The sequence below is a fragment of the Chamaea fasciata genome, unplaced genomic scaffold, assembly GCF_029207755.1.
Source record: "Chamaea fasciata isolate MVZ Bird 193981 ecotype frontalis unplaced genomic scaffold, bChaFas1.0.hap1 SCAF_10, whole genome shotgun sequence".
NCBI classification, from domain to species: domain Eukaryota; kingdom Metazoa; phylum Chordata; class Aves; order Passeriformes; family Sylviidae; genus Chamaea; species Chamaea fasciata.
The window spans coordinates 31,950,041-31,964,003 of NW_027094095.1; the positions used below are offsets into that span (position 1 = coordinate 31,950,041).

General features: G+C 58.4%; 1 non-coding gene across 1 annotated transcript; it reads left to right on the forward strand.

Annotated features, from left to right (window-relative positions):
* The first annotated feature begins 349 nt into the window (after window positions 1-349).
* Window positions 350-431, forward strand: TRNAL-AAG (transfer RNA leucine (anticodon AAG)). Its single transcript has one exon. It is a non-coding gene; the product is annotated as a tRNA-Leu (tRNA).
* The last annotated feature ends 13,532 nt before the right edge of the window (window positions 432-13,963 follow it).

Here is a 13,963-nt window from a genome sequence, read left to right on the forward strand (position 1 = left end):
GGTGGCACAGGGGTGACACAGGGGGTGACACAGGGGTGGCACAGGGGTGGCCCTGGGGGTGGCACAGGGGTGACACAGGGGGTGACACTGGGGTGGCCCAGGGGTGGCCCTGGGGGTGGCACAGGGGTGGCACTGGGGTGACACGGGGGTGTCCCTGGAGGTGGCACAGGGGGTGGCCCAGGGGTGGCCCAGGCAGGGACACCTCCCCTGGCTGGCACTGTGTCCCGCTGGCTCTGCAGGGACCGGTGGCTCCGGGTGCCTGAGGGACACAAATCCCAAAGGATCTGCCCCCCGCCGTGTCCGGGTCGGGATCCCGGCCCCAATCCCATTCCCGGGGTGCCTAAGGCAGGGTAGTGTGGCCGAGCGGTCTAAGGCGCTGGATTAAGGCTCCAGTCCCTGCGGGGGCGTGGGTTCGAATCCCACCGCTGCCAGCTCTGTTTTAGCGCCTCCGGGACCTGGGAGATCTCCCGGGAATGTCAGGACGCGATCAGGGGTGGGGCTGCCCCTGCGGCAGGGCAGGGATCCATCCGAGCCCGTCGGGATGGCCTTTGGGGTTTTGGGCAGGAATTGTTCCCTGGCAGGGTGGGCAGGCCCTGGAATGGAATTCCCAGAGCAGCTGTGGCTGCCCCTGGATCCCTGGCAGTGCCCAAGGCCAGGCTGGATGGGGCTCGGAGCAGCCTGGGACAGTGGAAGGTGTCCCTGCCAGGTCACGGGTGGCGCTGGGTGGGATTTAAGCTCCCTCCCAATCCAACCCAAACCATTTTATGAGAAACCACAAACAGACCCCGATTATTCCCCCACTGGTGACTGTTGTGGGGGGCTGGGACACCAATTAATTACCTAGAAATGCGTTTGTAGGCACCAGGGCCAAGGGGGGAGCCGCTGCCGGCCTGAGGAGCCGCAGGGCCCCCGGCAGGATGTGGTGGGGGCGAGCAGAGGGGAACGAGAGCAGCCTGGCCTCGGAGCGGGAGGTCACGGCGAGGAAAGGTTCGTCCTGTGGTTTGGGGGGAGGAACAACACGCTTTACACGCAGCGCTGGGGCCGGAGCCGGGCTGGTTTCCAGTGCCTCGTCCCCGCGGGCTCCGCGCATGAGAGGAGATTCTCTGTGAGTTATGGGCCGGTTTGGATGGTGTCCTCAGCCGGCTCCTCCCGCCGCGGGATGGAGGCTTGGGAATGCCCCCGGGAGGATTCTCTTTATCCCGGCGGTCCCTCCCAGTTCCCTCCCTGGCTGAGCCCCCGGGGCGCCGGTACTTTCCAAGAAATGTTCCTGCCCCGGAGCTCTGGGTGCGGAGGAGCCGCTGGATCTGGTGCCTCCAGTTTTATCTCTCCTGTATCTCAGGTTGTGTGGTGCCCAGGGGTGCAGCTCCGAGCTCACAGTCAGTGTCACTCAGCTCTGCACACAGCAGGGACACAAAACAAATCCTTCTCCTGCTGCACACCGAGGACAACTCTCAGCCCCAACAGCACAAACAAGGGTGGGCTGGAGGGAGGGACACGAAGGATGGGACCTCACAGCCTGGAGCTGGGACTGGACAATTCAACCCCAAGGTGCAAATGGACCAAAACTTATCAAAGTGTGAGACCTGGTGACCAGTTGTCCATTTTGTGTCCATTTTGGGTCCATTTTGTGCCCATTTTGGGTCCATTTTGTGCCCATTTTGTGTCCATTTTGTGCCCATTTTGGGTCCATTTTGTGCCCATTTTGTGTCCATTTTGTGCCCATTTTGGGTCCATTTTGTGCCCATTTTGTGACCATTTTGTGTCCATTTTGTGCCCATTTTGTGAACATTTTGGGTCCATTTTGTGACCATTTTGGGTCCATTTTGATGAAAACTCTTCTCTTCCTTCTCTCCTTCTCACTGAAAAGCAAAAATCTCATTTTCAGCCCAACTCGCAGAAAAGAGATTAACTGTGGGCACTAATGAGATCAGCCTGGCTCGGGGCAACATTAATATTAATTGGATTAGGTCGAGTTTAAGAGGAAACCATGTTTAACTTAATGCCTGTAATAAATGAGGAGGAAGGGAGGGAAGTTTTCCTCTTTTATTACAAAAAAAAAGCCAGAGCAGGACATAAATACCTTTGAGAGATGCCAAGGCAAGGGAGGGACTGCAGGGGGACCTGTGAGATGTCCCTGCCACCCAAACCACCCCCCGAGTTTGTGTCACACGAGCAAAAGTGTCACCTCGTCCCAGCCGTGCCCACGGGGCCGCAGGAATCCTGAAATCCCGGCAGGAATTGTGTTTATTTGGTTACCAGGGGCTTTTATTCACTCTTAGACATTACCTAAAGGGAAAACTTTTTCATTTCAGTGGGTTTTTTCTAGGCCAGGCCGAGTCTGTGGTCTGCACAGAGAGATTTAATTCCCCCAAATAAACGTGTAGGGCCGTAATTAACGAGGCCATAACGATGTCCTGTTTAATGCCATGATTATCTCACAGCAGTGCAAACAGGATGTTCCTGCTCCCCCCGGGCAGGTTTGTGACAGGAGGATGATTTAACTCGGCTTTTCTGCGTCTTTTCTCTGTCAGAAACCTCCAGGGGAATTAACGCGAATGTCACTGGAGCACGCTGGGCTGTGGGAGGTGACCCTGGCACCTGGATGCCCCAAAGCTGCCCCACTGTGTGCCCCAAACCTGCCCCACTGTGTGTCCAAACCTGCCCCACTGGGTGCCCCAAAGCTGCCCCACTGGGTGCCCCAAACCTGCCCCACTGTGTGTCCAAACCTGCCCCACTGTGTGTCCAAACCTGCCCCACTGTGTGCCCCAAACCTTCCAAATGGGTGCCCAAACCTGCCCCATTGTGTGCCCCAAAGCTGCCCCACTGGGTGTCCAAACCTGCCCCACATGAGTGCCCCAAACCTGCCCCATTGTGTGCCCCAAACCTGCCCCTTTGGGTGTCCCAAACCTGCCCCACTGGGTGTCCAAACCTGCCCCACTGGGTGCCCCAAAGCTGCCCCACTGTGTGTCCAAACCTGCCCCACTGGGTGCCCCAAAGCTGCCCCACTGTGTGTCCAAACTTGCCCCACTGGATGCCCCAAACTGCCCCATTGGGTGTCACAAACCTGCCCCATGTGGGTGCCCCAAACCTTCCAAATGGGTGCCCAAACCTGCCCCATTGTGTGCCCCAAACCTGCCCCTTTGGGTGTCCCAAACCTGCCCCACGTGGTCCCTGCTCTGCTGAGGGTCCCCAGAGGTCACACGAGGGGTTTTGGGGTGTCAGAGTTCCTTTGCAGCCGGAACCCTCCGTGTGTGGGCTCCGGGTGGGCTCAGCTCTCCTGCCAGCACCGCTGGGCGTCCCCAGGAGTGTCCCACACCCGGGAATTCCCGAGCTGGAGAGCCCCGGGGTGAGGAGATTATGGGTGTGCTTTCTCCAGGCCTTGTTTGGAAGCGGAGGAGATCCTGGGATGACGCTCCCGATACCCGAAATCCATGAGATTCCAGCAGCCCAGACAGCCCGTTTGCGCTGCCGTGGGATAACGATGGCATTAAAGGGGACGCGGTTACGGCCTCGTTAATTACGGCCCCACACGTTCCTTTGGGGGGTTAAATCTCTCAGTGCCGACCACAGATCCTCATCCCCACAATCAGCCTCTTGGTCCTCCACCTTTCCTCGTAGCTGTGCTGGAAATTCCTCTGCTCTCCAACCCCAGCCCTTGCTTCTGAAGGCTCCTAAAGACCAGGACAAGGGTGAAAGGGATGGAGCGAGGGCAGAGACATTCCGGCCGTGCCCCAAATAATTCCCTGAGCGCTGCTCCTGGCCCAGGGCACGTGCGGATTCCTGCAGACAGGCATCCCTGTTTTCCAGGGAGCAGTAATGGAGATTTATGGGCTGCCCCGCCGCGCTCGCGTCTCCCAGCGGAGATGACGCCGTTCCTTTGGGACAGCCCGTGCCCCCAAAGCCGGGGGGGAGCGCTCAGGAATTCCCGGCGCCGAGGAGGCAAAGGCAGGAATTCAATCCCACCTTGGATGGGGCTGGTTTGAGGGGTCCCCCTGCACTTATGGATGTTGTGGGGTTTCATCCCGGGGTCATGGAATGTCCACGGGGGTCGCTGATCCCACTCCTGCCCTGCACAGACCCCCCAACAATCCCCCCTGTGCCTGGGAGTGTTTTATCCCTGCTCTTCATCCCCCCCTGCACCTCCCCTCGGCAGGAAAGAATTTCCTCTCCCCTGAATTCCGGCTGCTCCCCTGCTCCGAGGAGCTGTTATCCATCAAATTCCCTCCTTAAAGAGCTGCTCCACGTCTCTAATTTACATCATTTCCATTCCCCTGGAAAACGCTCCGTAAAGCTCGTCCCATTCCCAGCCCTGCCCTGGCAGGGACACCTCCCCCTGTCCCAGGGACACCTCCCCCTGTCCCAGGCTGCTCCAAGCCCCAGTGTCCAGCCTGGCCTGGGACATTCCAGGGATCCAGGGGCAGCCACAGCTGCTCTGGGAATTCCATCCCAGCCACTCATCACCCTCCGAGCCACGAATTCCCGCCCAGTCTCCCATCCAGCCCTGCCCTCTGGGAAGCCATTCCCTGTGTCCTGTCCCTCCATCCCTTGTCCCCAGTCCCTGTGCAGCTCTCCTGGAGCCCCTTCAGGCCCTGCCAGGGGCTCGGAGCTCTCCCTGGAGCTTCTCCTCTCCAGGTGAGCGCCCCCAGCTCTCCCAGCCCGGCTCCAGAGCCTCCTCTGGACTGATTTTGGTTTATTTTTAATTAAAACATGTCCATAGAGCACCGGCAGTAATGTACCTTCCACTTCAGGGGGTTTGTTTTATCAACACTGAGCAAACGTTGGCACCTCCTCGGCGGAGTTTGGCAAAGGGAACGAGCCTCGGTGGGCGTGGCCCAGGCGCCTCATTAGGGGTGGTCCTCATCAAGGGTGATCCTCATTAGGGGTGATCATCGTTAAGGACGATCCTCATTAGGGGTGATCCTTGTTAAGGAAGATCCTCATCACAGGTGATTCTCATTAGGGGTGCTCCTCATTAAGGGTGATCCTTATTAAGGGTGAACCTTATCATGGGTGATTTTCATTAAGTGTGATCCGCATTAAGGGCGATCCTCATTAAGGATGACCCTCATTAGGAGTGATCCTCATTAGGGGTGATCTGGTTTCTGTCAATGAGCAGCCCACGCTGATGGGGCTTTGGGGGGCTCTGGGGTGATGCCCGGGGGTCTCAGGGCACCCCTGGGGGCACGGGTGTCCCCCGGTGTCCCCTGGCGGGGCTGTCGCTGTCCCCGGTGTCCCCTCCAGTGCCGGGAACCTCCTGGATCCAGCCGTGGATCCCTGTCCCGCTCCCTCCCCTGTAATTTGCCTGCGCTGGTTTGAAGTTGCTCTTTAAGCTCGCTGCTCAAGGACGCGCTTTAACGAGCCGCGCTCCCGGCCTGGGATGTTGGTCCGGGCTTTGGGGAGCCGGGGCTGGGCGGCACAAACCCTCCTGCCGCCAGACCACCTAAATCCGCAAGGAAAGGCCAGCAGACACCGAAAACCACAGCGGCGATGCGGCTTTGGGGCCGATTTTCCGTAAATCCCCGTGGTTTGGGGTCGGTTGCGCTCCCGCCGTCCCCGAGCCCGCTGGTTTTCCGTGGCACGGATCCGTCCATCCTCCAGCTCGGGTTGGTACAACAGCCCTGCCCAGCGCCCGGGGGGATAAACCCGGCCTTGGTGGGCCGCGGTTTGGGGAAACAGGGCCGGGAAAACTCGCCCCGCTCCCGTTCCCATCCCACTCCCGCCCCGCTGGCTTCCCCCGGGCTGGCTCCTGGCACGTGAGCCCCAGATGTGGCAGGGACAGGCCCAGATGTGGCAGGGAGAGCACCAGATGTGGCAGGGAGAGCCCCAGATGTGGGGTGTGACCCCCCCAAGCCACCCCCAGCAGCCCAGGAGCGTCCCCTGCCCCGTGACACCGAGGCCACCCGCAGCTCGCTGCTGGGGCTGCTGCACTCCCGGCACTGTCACATCTCGTGGATCTTGGCAGGAGAGCCAGGAGAACAAACCCTGGCTCCCTTAGCAGGGGAGAAAAAAACCGAAACAAAACAAAAAAACCAAACAAACCTTGTGTTTTCTTTTTATTTATTTATTCGAAACAACTTCCTCTGCTGCTTTCCATCCCCGGTGCTGTACACAGATCCTGCTGAGCCAAACACTCCGTTGTTGCTTTCCAGGGACAAGAAACAATCTCCTGGTGCTTCAATCCCCAGAATCTCCCCAGAATCTCCCCAGAATCTCCCCAGAACCCGGCTCTGGAGGAGTTTTTAGACCACTGCCCTGCCCTCTGCGGCCTCCTCCATCCTGCATCTCGCAAAATTAGAAGCAGCAACCTTCCAGGCTGGCCAGAGGGAATAAACTCCCCGGGCTGGATCAGGATTCTGGGTTTAAATCCGGCCATTTCCCAGGGGTTTGAGCTGGAAAGGTGCAGGAGGTTTTTTGGGGGGATGTTGTTGATGGAGACCAGCACCAATGTGATTTTCTGGGCTGGGCTGGGCTGGGCTGGGCTGGGCTCTGCAGAGCCGGGCTGGGCTGGGCTGGGCTGGGCTGGGCTGGGCTCTGCAGAGCCGGGCTGGGCTGGGCTGGGCTGGGCTGGGCTCTGCAGAGCCGGGCTGGGCTGGGCTGGGCTGGGCTGGGCTGGGCTCTGCAGAGCCTGGCAGGGTTAGGCCGGGCTCTGAGCTCAGCCTGGATGACCTCGAAGCTCTGGCTGTGCGCTGAGGGGCTGCTGCAGATCCCGCTCCCAAATTCGCCTCCTGCCCCTTTCCCTGTGCTCCTGGCACTCTGCAGCTGCTCCCAGGCTGTCCCTGGATCCCTGCAGGTGTCCCTGGATCCCTGGAGGTGTCCCTGGATCCCCACGGTGTCCCTGGATCCCCACGGTGTCCCTGGATCCCCGCGGTGTCCCTGGATCCCTGGAGGTGTCCCTGGATCCCTGCGGTGTCCCTGGATCCCCACGGTGTCCCTGGATCCCCGCGGTGTCCCTGGATCCCTGGAGGTGTCCCTGGATCCCCGCGGTGTCCCTGGATCCCTGGAGGTGTCCCTGGATCCCCGCGGTGTCCCTGGATCCCTGGAGGTGTCCCTGGATCCCCGCGGTGTCCCTGGATCCCTGGAGGTGTCCCTGGATCCCCGCGGTGTCCCTGGATCCCCGCGGTGTCCCTGGATCCCCGTGGTGTCCCTGGATCCCTGGAGGTGTCCCTGGTTCCCTGGAGGTGTCCCTGGATCCCTGGAGGTGTCCCTGGATCCCTGGAGGTGTCCCTGTATCCCTGGAGGTGTCCCTGGATCCCCGCGGTGTCCCTGGATCCCCGCGGTGTCCCTGGATCCCTGGAGGTGTCCCTGGTTCCCTGGAGGTGTCCCTGGATCCCTGGAGGTGTCCCTGTATCCCTGGAGGTGTCCCTGGATCCCTGGAGGTGTCCCTGGATCCCCGCGGTGTCCCTGTATCCCTGGAGGTGTCCCTGTATCCCTGGAGGTGTCCCTGGATCCCCACGGTGTCCCTGGATCCCCGCAGTGTCCCTGGATCCCTGGAGGTGTCCCTGGTTCCCTGGAGGTGTCCCTGGATCCCTGGAGGTGTCCCTGGATCCCCGCGGTGTCCCTGGATCCCCGCGGTGTCGCAGGCTGGGCTGGACGCCGTTTGGAGCAGCCCGGGGCAGCGGGAGGTGTCCCTGCCCGTGGGATGGGATGATTTTAACGCCCCTCCCAACCCAAACCAGTCTGGGATTCCCCGATTCTGGGTAATTCCCTCTTCTTGGAAATGGCCAAGAGCTTTCGGCAGCTTTGCTGCTTCAGCTCCACTTCCAGCCCCGTTCCCTTCCCCACCCGCCCGGATTCCCTCCCCAGGCTCCAGTGGAGGGTTGAAGGCAGCTCCTGGCTCTGGGTCCTGCTGGAATTCACACCACGGGATGGCCCCACCCCCGCCCGGGGACCGAGAGAAACGGGAATAAAGGAGTTTGAAAAGGGAAATCCTGATCAGAGGGCAAAGCCTGGCCGTGGAGAGGAGACGGGGAGAAGCCGGATGGGATCACCCGGATGGAAAAGCCGGAGCTGCTCTGCCGTAATTGGTATTTATGAGCCGGGGGAGCACTGGCACCGTGTTGGGTGCCATGGCGACTGCTGGTGCCAAAGGATCGATAGATAAACGGATGGGAACACAGAGACGGCAGCAGCGGCGGGATGCGGGGGAGCAGCGCCCGCTCCTGCCGTCCCCGGGTTAAAGCGCTGCCGTGCGGGCCGAGGAAGGAGCCGCAGGGAGCCGCGATCGGCTCAGTCCGGCTCTTCTCTGGCTCTTCTCTGCTTCTTCTCTGGTTCTTCTCTGGCTCTTCTCTGGTTCTTTCCCACACCTGTGGGGCTGCAGCGGTGCGGCTCAGGCTGACACATCCGCACCAACCCCTCAGCAGATGCTCTTCGGGGCTTCAGTATGGCCACTTCTGAGGTTGCAGCCAGGAGCTGGAGCAGGAACAGCAGCAGGAGCAGGAGCATGAGGAGGAGCAGCAGGAGCAGAAGCAGGGGCAGAAACAGGAGCTGGAGAAGGAGCTGGAGCTGGAGCAGGGGCAGGAACACGAGCTGGAAGAGGAGCAGGAACAGGAGCTGGGGCAGGAGCAGGAGCAGGGGCAGGAGCAGCAGGGGCAGGGGCAGGAACAGGATCAGGGGCAGGAGCAGGAACAGGAGCAGAAGCTGGAGAAGGATCAGGAGCAGGAGCAGAAAGAAGAAAAGAAGCAGGAACAGCAGCAGCAGCAGGAGCTGGAAAAGGATCAGGATCAGGATCAGGATCAGGAGCAGGAGCAGGAGCAGGAGCAGGAGCAGGAGCAGGAGCAGGATAAGGAGCAGGAGCAGGAGCAGGAGCAGGAGCAGGAGCAGGAGCAGGAGCAGGAGCAGGGGCAGGGGCAGGGGCAGGGGCAGGGGCAGGGGCAGGAGCAGGAGCAGGAGCAGGAGCAGGAGCAGGATAAGGAGCAGGAGCAGGAGCAGGAGCAGGAGCAGGAGCAGGAGCAGGATAAGGAGCAGGAGCAGGAGCAGGAGCAGGAGCAGGAGCAGGAGCAGGAGCAGGAGCAGGAGCAGGGGCAGGGGCAGGGGCAGGGGCAGGGGCAGGGGCAGGAGCAGGAGCAGGAGCAGGAGCAGGAGCAGGAGCAGGAGCAGGAGCAGGAGCAGGAGCAGGAGCAGGGGCAGGAGCTTTGTCAGGAGCACTCCCCGAGCCCCACACGAGCCGCCTGACACGGCTGTTCCAGGAGCTTTCACTTCAGAGGAAAGGAAGTGGTTTGCGGCTTGGTTTTATTCAAAGGTCTGCGGTTCCTTTGAAGGAGGGAAGTTGTCGTGCTCGAGAGCACCCCGAGTCGGCTTTCTGCGAGGAGAGGAGTCGTTTAAAGGATAAGTTAATGACAGACAAGCCACGCGCGTCTCTGCCGGGAAAGCAAAACCAACCTCCGCCCCGGTTTCATCTATTTTGGGGTTGGATTAGAGGAACCCCAAAGGTCCTTTCCAGCCCAAACTGTTCTGTGATTTTATAGCCCCGTGGAAGGTTGGAAAAAAAAAAAGGAAAAAAGAAAAAAAAAAAAAGCAAAAAAAAAAAGCCTGACAGATGGAACACTGGGGGGTTTTGGTTTTTTTTTTAGTTTTTTTTTTTTGTTTGTTTGAATGTTTTTGGTGTGGGTTTTTTTATTTCTTCTTTTTCTTTTTCTTTTTCTTTTTCTTTTTCTTTTTCTTTTTCTTTTTCTTTTTCTTTTTCTTTTTCTTTTTCTTTTTCTTTTTCTTTTTCTTTTTCTTTTTCTTTTTCTTTTTCTTTTTCTTTTTCTTTTCCTTTTTCTTTTTCTTTTCCTTTTCCTTTTCCTGCTGTTCATGCTTTGGTTCAACAATCCAGCCTGGAATGCGGACCTTTTCCACCCAATTACAGAAAACCACCCAAACCCATGAAGCAGAAGGAAGAATGTGGTGAAGAAGGAGGACTCAGACAACACCTTAAATCTTCTCTCTTGGCTCACAGGCATTACTGTACACTCAAATCTCAAATCTAAGTTTTTCCCCCTGTGAGATCACACAGTTCCATCCAAACCACACACCCACAGCCCCAGTGCCGCCGCTCAGTTTTGGGAGCCCGTCCCAAGGCCTCAAGTGAAATGACTTGGGGTCATCAAACGTCCGAGGGCCAGCACCTTTTAGCAGAGAAATACTGAAATTTTCGGCCCCCAGGGTTCCAACAGGAACCCGGGTTCCAACCTTGGCTGACCCCAAGGGGCGGAGGAGTGGCTCATGTCCCCGCTGGTGTCCGGAGGGACGCTCAAAGCCCAGGGTACAGCCGAGGAATGAGGATTTGAGGAGGCAGAAGAGCAGCTCCGGGGAAATCCGGGTGCTGGGGGGCTGTTCCCACCCGTGGTCACTGCTCAGGGTCTGCTCCAGCGCTCCGATTAGTTCAGGGTTTCATTCAGGCCACCAGAGCTCCTGTGGAGGCCGTTTGGTCCTGCCCCCACAGGAAACGAATCGATGTGTAAAATACGCCGCAGTTAATATTTAATGCCACGGCTGAGAGGGGAAATGGAAACAAAAATAAATTGCCTTTCCTCGGTGCTTGCAGCAGTTTATTTCACTCTGCAAACACTCAGAATAAAAGAAACACCTTTCAGACTCCCAGCCTGTGGAATTATTGATGTCTTTACAGGGGTAAATGTGTTATTTGTGTGCTGCCAGTGGAATAATTCAGCGGAGCGGGGGCTGAATTTCCCCGAATTGCCCTTCCTGTTGGGAAATGGGAAACATTCCGACCCCTTTCCCCTGCAGGGCCACCTGCCCCATCTCCCAGAGCCTGCAGAGTCCCGTGGGCACATCCCAGGGCCCATCCCAGCCCTGGGAGCATCACTCCAGGCCGGAGCGCCGAGTGCTGCCCCAGAGAGGCTCCAGCCCTCGGGAGCTGCAGCCTTTCCCAAACCCCCTGTCCAGAAATCCCTGGAGAAAAATGTCTGTGAAAGATCAGGAGAGCAAGGGAAAGACATAAAATGTCATTGATTGGGTCGTGCCCCACAAAATCCAGGGGACGCTCGGATCCAGCATGGAAACCAAACCCAAGTGGGAACCAAACCCAAACCAAACCCAACTGGGAACCAAACACGGAAATGAAACCCAACTGGAAACCAGACCCAACTGGGAACCAAACCCAGCATGGGAACCAAACCCAACATTGAGACCAAATCCAACTGGAAACCAGACCCAACTGGAAATCAGGCCCAGCATGGAAACCAAACCAAACATGGAAACCAAACTCAAATGGAAATCAAACCAAACATGGAAACCAAACTCAAATGGAAACCAGAGCCAACAATGAAACCAGACTCAGCTTAGAAACCAAACCAAACATGGAAACCAAACCCAGCATAGAAACAGAACCCAAATGGAAACCAAACTCAACCGGAAACCAAACTGAAACAAACCAAACTGAAATCAAGTCCAACTGGAAACCAAGCCCAAATGGAAACTAAACGGAAATCGAACCAAACTGAAATAAAATCCAACAAGAAACCAATCCCAAGTTGGGACCAAACCCCACAGGGTGTTGGGAAGAGGTGCTGGAGGGGACACCTGCATTCCACGCGGGCAGGTGCTGAAGGTAAAGGCTGCGCTGGCCTTTGCCATGACTCACTGTGACATCACGGTGACGTCACCGTGACGTCACCGTGACGTCACCGTGATTCCCCTTCCGCCACGGAGTGTCTGGGGTCACCCCTCGGCTTCCCGGGAAAATGCCCCTCCGGGGCTCAGCATTTCCCCTTTTCCCGTGACTGCGGGGGTGTAAACCCAAAACTTGGAACTGGGAGTGGGGTTGGAAGTTGGACAGCGCTGTGACAGAAGTTGATTTTCTGCTTTTTAAATTTTATGTTTATTTTTAAAGTTGTTTTTCCCCTCCTCCTCCAGGCTGTGCTCACCCTTCCTCTCCTCAGTGGAGCCCTGCGGCCTCCTGAGGTCCCGACAGGAGGAGCCAGCTTGAGACTGAGGGGGAAAAAGGAAAGAACCAGGTGAGATTGGCACAAACCCATCCTTTTTCAGATTTTTTTTTCAGCATGGACACAGAATTCAGCAGAGAAGGGCGTTTTGTGGCTGTTAATTAACGCGGTGGTTTTGGTCTGAGTTTTTCGGTTAATGCACTATTCGTGCGGTGGTTTTAGTGTTTACTGAATTTTGTTTGTTAACGAGGAGATGGGATTTGGGGAGAAAAAGGTGAAGTAGGGTTAATTTAAAGGTAAAACAGTAAAACAGATCCAGCGGGGAACCACTGGGCTGCTCCGCCTTGGAGAGCCTCACTGGGAGACTCAAGGAAATTAAACGTACTTGGGTGTTAAGTGACACGAGGAAACTTAATTAAAACCCCCCATAAACAGTGAGCAAAGCACAAATAAAATCTCTGCGGCCTCGGGCTCAGCCCTCGTGGGCTGGGTTCCCCTCTGCCTTCGGAGGGGGAGGATTTGCAGCGGGGATGTTTTGGAGGAGACAAAAAAAGCTTCCCAAAAAAGGAATAAATCTCGTGGCTCTTGTGCTTAATTTACAGTGCTCCTGCTGGGAAATGCAAGGTGCAGCCCTGAGGATCTGCTGCCCCCCGTCCCGGCTTCCAGGACAACGTGTGGGGAGCGGCACTGGAGCTCACAGCGGAAAACGGGAATCGCTGCTGAAGTCGTGCCTGAAAACGTGACGGGGACGGGCAGGAATCGTCATTCCCATTCCCACTGCAGTGTCTGGGGTGTCCCCAGAGCTCTGTGGGGTCAGCAACAGCGGAGGCCACGCAAGGGGAGCCCAGCCCTGTCCCCTGCCCTGTGCTCCAGCCCCGCTGACCCCAGAGGTCCTGGTGACCCCCAAAATCCATCTGGAACCCCAACGCCAGAGCCAGCAGAGCCCTCCAGGCAGCCCGAGCCCACCCACAGGACTCCACCCATGGGGGGGTGTGGAAACCCTGGGAATGAGCGGTGAAATCAAAAGGTGGAAGATCACGGAATCCCGGAATCCCAGACTGGTTTGGGTTGGGAGGGACCTCAAATCCCGCCCAGAGCCCCCCTGCCATGGCAGGGACACTCACTGTCCCAGGCTGCTCCAGCCCCCATGTCCAGCCCGGCCTGGGACACTCCAGGGCTCCAGGGGCAGCCCCAGCTGCTCCCCTGCGGCTCAGGTGTGAGTGAGGGGCTCTCCAGGAGCCAGGGCTGAGGGATGCGGTGGGCACAGAGGGGTCCAAGCGCTGTCTGTCCCCATTCCTGCCGCTCCCAGTGCTCCCAGTGCTGCTGTGGATGCCCCTGGGCGAGGCGCCCCTTCCCTGGGGCTCAGCCTCCTCCCCTGGGAGAGTTTGGCAGCAGCTCCCGCTCCGCTCCGGCGTTGTGGCCGTCGGCATTCCTCGGCGTTCCCTGTCGGAGGGGAACCCTCCGGGGCATTTCTGCCTCTGTGCCTCGTCCTGCCGCTCCCGGAGCGCCGCCGCCCCTCTCAGCCCCGGGCGCTGCAGGCGGGACGCTGCCCCTGGCCAGACAGACACTCCACCCCCGCAGGATGGGCCGGGAGATGCCTTTGGAAACCTGCCCAGAGCTCTGCCCAGAGCTCTGCCCAAAGCTCTGCCCAGAGCTCTGCCCAAAGCTCTGCCCAGAGCTCTGCCCAAAGCTCTGCCCAGAGCTCTGCCCAAAGCTCTGCCCAGAGCTCTGCCCAAAGCTCTGCCCAAAGCTCTGCTCCTGCCCAAAGCTCTGCCCAAAGCTCTGCTCCTTGGAATGGAAGCCCCTGGAACAGCAGCCCCTGGAGCAGGGATCTGCATCTTGGAGCAGCAGCCTCTGGAACACCAACCCTTGGAACACCAGCCCTTGGAACATCAACCCTTGGAACAGCAACCCTTGGAACAGCAACCCTTGGAACAGCAATCCTCGGAATGCCAGCCCCTGGAGCAGCAGCCCTGGAGCAGCGGCCCTTGCACTCTCACCAGCCTTTCCCAAGGCTGGCAGCTCCCACTCTGGGAAAGGTCACCCGTGGCGTGGATCCAGGGGAGTCTCCAGAGGGG